Source organism: Euphorbia lathyris, chromosome 5 (assembly GCF_963576675.1).
Source record: "Euphorbia lathyris chromosome 5, ddEupLath1.1, whole genome shotgun sequence".
Classification (NCBI taxonomy): Eukaryota; Viridiplantae; Streptophyta; class Magnoliopsida; order Malpighiales; family Euphorbiaceae; genus Euphorbia; species Euphorbia lathyris.
This window is the reverse complement of record NC_088914.1, coordinates 41864747-41870841: the sequence shown is the minus strand read 5'-3', so window position 1 is coordinate 41870841 and position 6095 is coordinate 41864747. Positions and strand designations below refer to the sequence as shown.

Sequence of the window (6095 nt, the reverse complement as noted above, 5' to 3'; positions counted from 1 at the left end):
AAAATATTTTTGGGAAGTTGAGATTTGGGAACTTAAAACATTTTTAGAAACTTCACGAGAAAGGGCTTTTGTTGAAGAAGATTCTCCTTTCTCAGGTTTTTGAACAATTGGAATCTCTTCTTTTGGAGTCTGATACTTGACTAGAGCTTGTTGAAGCTCTGGGGATTTTGCAAATGTTTCTGCCAACCATTTTTGGATTTTAGGGTCCAAACTTGATTGGGCGGTATCTTCAAGAGTTGTTTCTTTCTTTACGGCAACATCTCTCCAAGTTTTTATTTTTGAATCTTCATCAGAATTTTTGTTGGAATCTCTCCTAGTGATTGTGGAATCTCTCCCAGTGATTTCTTTTCCTTTATTTTTCTTCGGCATGGCTGGAATTTTGAAGGAATTCACGGGTTAGGAAGTCAGGAATGGAATTTGTATCTCCTTTTATAAACTCAATATCAAAATCATAAATGCTTAAAATTGCTTGCCAACATGCAAAAATCTGTTTTGATGCAAGGTTTTTAACATCATTTTGTAAAACTTCTTTTGCACTTTTGCAATCAATTCTTAAAAGAAATTTCTGATTTAGTAAATCACTTTGAAATTTGTTTATACATAAAACAATACTCAAAATTTCTTTTTTAATTGTTGAGTAATTTGTTTGGCATTCATTCCAATGTCCAGAGGTGTATTGAACAAGATGAAGACAAGGAATCTATAAGACCTGTTGCTTGATTTTTCTAACAAGAGCAGCATGCTCTTCAGTCCATGGGACATGATTCTTCTTGAGTCTATCATGTAATGGCTTAGCCATTTTGTTGATATTGGGACAAAAATCAAGAACGTAATTAAGGCTTCCTAAAAACCTCTATAATTGATTTTTATTAAGAATCCTATCGGAAAATTTTTATGCAAATTGAAGGGATCGTTCAATTGGTGTGATAGTTCCTTTGGATATATAGTGTCCTAAGAACCTGATGCGAGTTTGGAACAAGGAAATTTTCGATTTCGACACAACCAAACCATTTTTCTTAACAACGTAGAAAAAGGCTTTAAGGTGTTTGAAATGTTCTTGAATAAAATTTGAAAAGACCAAAACATCGTCGATATACACAATACAGAATTTTGAATAATCATTGAAAATGTCATTCATAATTCTTTGGAATTCAGAAGGGGCATTTTTCAAACCAAAAGGCATTACATTCCACTCATACTGACCAAAAGGAACAGTAAAAGCAGTTCTGTACCTATGAGATTTTGAAATTTGAATTTGCCAAAATCCTGATTTCATATCAAATTTCGAAAAAACATAAGCAGAATGAAGTTTTTGCAAAAGATCTTTTTTATTTGGAATAGGGTACCTAATCCATCTCAACGCCTTATTCAAAGGTTTGTAATTTATTACTAACCTAGGCGTTCCTTTCTCGATTTCAGAATTTTTATTGACATAAAATGCAGCACAACTCCAAGGGGACCTTGATTTTGAAATTAGACCCTTTTGTTCTAATTCCTGAATTTCTTTTCTACAGTATTGCTCAAGTTCTTGGTTCATTTGAATTGGCCTAGCCTTGGTTGGAATTTGTTTCTCATCAAAATCAATTTCATAAGGCAAGTCAACAATATGTTGTTTTCTGTCCTAAAAAGCAGTTGGAAGATCAGAACAAATTTCTTTTTCAATCAAGTTTTGAAATTCAGAAATTTTCTGTTGGATTGAAGGATTATTTATCTGTTCTTCAAACCGTTTGAAAACAACATCTTTTTGGAGAGATTGAAGATGATAAGTTTTCCCCTTGATTAAAACATTTAAGGAATTTTCATGAATCGAACAAGCTTTGATTAAATAGAGATTCCTCGTTTGAGGTTTTTCAATAAATTCAAAATTTAATTTTCCATTTTCTGTTTTTGAGGAAATTGAATCTGCTTTCACCTTATAAGGAGTAATCAAATTCATGAAAGGAGTTCCCAAAATTACACTGTGTTGGATAGCACTCACAGAAACGAACCAAGTTTTTAAGAGAATATCATTATTTGAAATCGAGGCTTCTGTTTTTGAATCAACAATCAATTTGGAATTATTTGCAGCAGAAAGCCTTTCATTTGTTTTCTCTAAAAACTCTTTTGGAACAATTCCTGATTTTATACAATTCAAATCAGCACCAGTGTCAAAAAGTGCGATGGTATCGGTTTGAAAATCTTTTGAAAAAACAAGAGTTATTTTGATAACATATTTTCGGGTAGTAATTTCCCATAAAACAAAGAGAAAATCAGTTGGAATCTTTTCAACATTTTGAACATTTTGAATTTCATAGGAAGAGGTTTGGCCAATCTCAGTTTCTTCAGGAAAATCAGAAGAATCAGACGTTGTTGAGGATGATGGTTTCACTACTGGTATATGTCCACGTTCCGCGGGCCACATACTGCTGTTGATTGCCATTTCCTCCAAAAGTTCTCTTGCTTGGGCATATGTTTTCTTCATGAATAACCCTCCAGACATAACGTCCAATAACCTCTAGTTGTAGGATTTAGTCCATTATAAAATGTTTGCATTAAAAGTTCAGCGGGCAATTGGTGGTGTGGGCATAAACGTTGAAGTTCTTTAAAACGTTCCCAAGCCTCATAAAGAGTTTCATTATCATTTTGAGAAAAAGATGTTAACTCTTTAATTACTCTTGCGGTTTTTGCTAAAGGAAATTTTTTTGATAAAAACGCTTGGGCTAATTGTTCCCAAGTGGCAAAAGTTGCGGCTGGCATAGAAGTTAACCATTCTTTAGCCCTATCCTTCAAAGTGAAAGGAAAAAGGCGAAGTTTGATTGCTTCTGCAGTCACATCTGGGATTTTAAAAGTGTCACAAATTTCAAGGAAATTTGTTAAATGGGTGTTAGGATTTTCGTTAGTTAACCCATAAATGGGTGTTAGAAATTTGCAACATATTAAGCAAAGTTGGCTTAATTTCAAATTGGTTTGCGGTGATTTTGGGTCTAACGATACTATTGGTCACACCGGCCACACCTGGCCTAGCGTAATCCATAAATGTTGGTGGGTCTGTCATTTTACCAGATTCGGTATTTGTCTTTACTGGGGTTTTGTTTTTGTTCTTGTTTTTATTTTTGTTTTTGTTGTTGTTTTTGTTCTTCTTAAGTGTCCTTTCAATTTCTGGGTCTAGTGGTTTTGGTGGTATGCCTGAACTTCGAGAACTGCGCATGAACTTGAAATCTTGCACGAACCGAAACTACCTACAAAACAGAATTTGAAGAATAAATATATTAGTAATTGAAAATTATTAAATTACAAAAAAATTAAAATAAGTATGAATAATCCTAGATTCGAAATAAAACACGAAAAATTTAAAATTTTGTCAAAAATTTTGGCGTTCCCCAGCAACGACGCCAAAAACTTGTTGAACGATTTCCGCAAGTGCACGGTATACGCTTATAGTAATAAAAGATATCGATCCCACAGGGAACGTTTTTTAAACAAAACTTATTTTGAATCGGTTAAATTTACTTTTAAGGTTTATAATATGGAAAATCGTTTAATCGGTTTTGGTTTTGAAATTGCTAGAATGAGAATTAGATTAGAGTATGAAGATGTTAGAAAATACTTCTGATTAGGAGTGAATTTGCAATACAGGAACGTTTAGTACTTTTTAGAAAAGTAAACAAATGTATTTGTTTGTATTAAGCAAAGAAAACAACTTTAAACTTTGTATGAATTATAAAGATGAAATAAATGACGGAACCTCTAATTATTAGGCTTTGAACATGACAAAACCCTTATCCAGGATAATTGCCCTTAATCAAATTAAAACTCTTCCGAGATAATAATTTGCCTAAGTGTTCAACAAAGTTTCCTTGTAAAGATTTTGAATTAAACTACGTTTTAATGAAAACACCAGCATCAATCCACTTCGGATCCTTTACCAAAGTGCTGCATAAAAATCTATCGAATAGAACAGACTTTATTAGATGAAATATAATGATACAAGTTTACAGAGAACATGGAGCATGGAAACATTCGACGACTTGCAAGTGAACGGGTTGTCAATCCTTTCCTTGGGTTTCGTTGGAGTTTGTCAAGCTCAGGGGCGGATCCTCTACTCAATCTTCTCGTTGAATCTTCGTAATAGAGACTTGGTCGGTCTACTACCAAAATGAAAACTAAATTGGAACAATGTCTAAACGCTACTGAATTTGTTATTATTGAATAAACAATGTGTGTACATCATATTGCTTTTTACAGAATCGAAATCTAACTTCTGAATCACTTGACTTGGAATTTCTGCATAAATTCTATACTAATCTCTTTCTTCTACATATCTTCAACTCTCCATCAATTCTTTATTTATATATGTTGAAGAGTCTTGATTGAAGTGTCGTGTCCGTTGTGAAGAATCGTGTCCGTTGTGAAGGGACATTCTTATCCACCTGAATGATCGCGTTTCGTCGAAAACGAAAGTCTGCAATTTGGCTTCTACAGATTCCTGCTCTTACCGAGAATATTTAATTCTCTGCCGAGAATGGGGGAGCATCAATTGGTCTTCGAACGAAGGGAAGGAGAAGCTGAAGGGAGCATGTCGCGACCGAGAATAGGGGGGCCACGGTCGCGGCACGGAACTTTTCGTCGTCTTCGACTCCTTTTGTAGGGTTTTTCTTCTGTTTTTGAGCTCTTTTTGTTCCTATTTGGATTTTACCAAATATTTAGGTACCTTACAAGAAAGAAACATATTCGAGAGTAAAAGCTTTCTAAACAGTTATAAATAGCACAAATTTGTAGCAATATTGATGTAATTATTGATGATATTTTAGGTATATTTTGGGCTTAACATGCATGATGATGGAATAGACATCCATTTCCTTATGTTGCCTTTGTAATTCCGGTGTCATCGATGCAAGTATGATGCATTCGGCATGATCATCATCAGCCTTGTGCTTCTGGTAAGCATCAATTTCCTCAATGGGAGCATCATCAGCAGGGACAGAGGGTATCGATGTATCAAGTACATACCCTATTTTATCGAACTTCAAAACGATTTTGAGGTTACGAAACCAGTCGGTGAAGTTTGAACCATTCAATTTGTTATCGGTAAGAATGTTTTGCAGATTGGTGTTAGTCATGATTTTAAGAGTGTTTTAATTTAAAACTTGAGATGTGAGAAAGAGTAAACGTATGTTATTCATTTGCTTTAAAGTATATCAATCTAAAATTATAGGCCTTTTGGTTTATTTTAGATTGCTCCCACTATTTTGCCAAATTAATAGCCCTCCATATTAATTCGAAGAATTTCACAAATCCTTTAGTGAGCTAGGATCCTAACTCCTGAGATTTCGCCTTGAGTTTGCTCAACAAGCTAGTCTCATTCGTTAGGTAGATTCATGTAATCAATCACATCTTTAATGTGATTCCTAGGTTATTGGGTTACTAACCACATTAGTAACTAATATGCTATTCACATTAATCCCAACCATCTTGCCCATTAGTTTATGACAACATGAGTTTGCTCATCCAATTATCATAATCTAATTTAAGTATTACCCCATATTCATGAAAAGTAATTTTCGATAATTCAGGTGTTACCGAAAGGACCCCGAGCTTGAGTTTGCTCAACAACCCAAAGGCCCTCAGCACTGCCGGCTGAATTATAATATTAGGGACGGGCAACCGATTTTAATAACTTGTTTATTTACTTAACTTTTTAATGAGGGATTTTATTTTAGGTCTCATAATCTAACTTAGTCTTGATTTGCTTTAGCATACATCAGACACATACATTCACATACATTGGCGTTATGGACATATCATCTAAATTATTCCGTCGAGCCAGAGACGGAATAAAAGGGCAAACCTAAGGAAATACTAACTATTACATATTTCTCTTTAGGTCCTCTGTCTTCTCCATGGCGCCTTGAAATTACATATTAATTTCTATACTACTAAAGAAAACTTCAATTGAATTGAAGGGAATTAGATGAGATGAGAAATTACAATAGATAGTAGAAAGACAGGACTCGCAGGCCCTATTTCAAAAAATACCAAAAGAATAAAAGAGGGTCCAAATATATCCATAACTCCAAACATGCATAGACTCAATTAAATAAATTTAATTGGTTGAT

The 6095-nt window shown here is 34.0% G+C and overlaps 1 non-coding gene across 1 annotated transcript; it reads left to right on the top strand.

The window, feature by feature from the left end:
* Positions 1-2548: 2548 nt before the first annotated feature.
* LOC136231435 (small nucleolar RNA R71) lies at positions 2549-2655 on the top strand. Its single transcript, XR_010689820.1, has one exon. It is a non-coding gene; the product is annotated as a small nucleolar RNA R71 (small nucleolar RNA).
* Positions 2656-6095: the final 3440 nt, after the last annotated feature.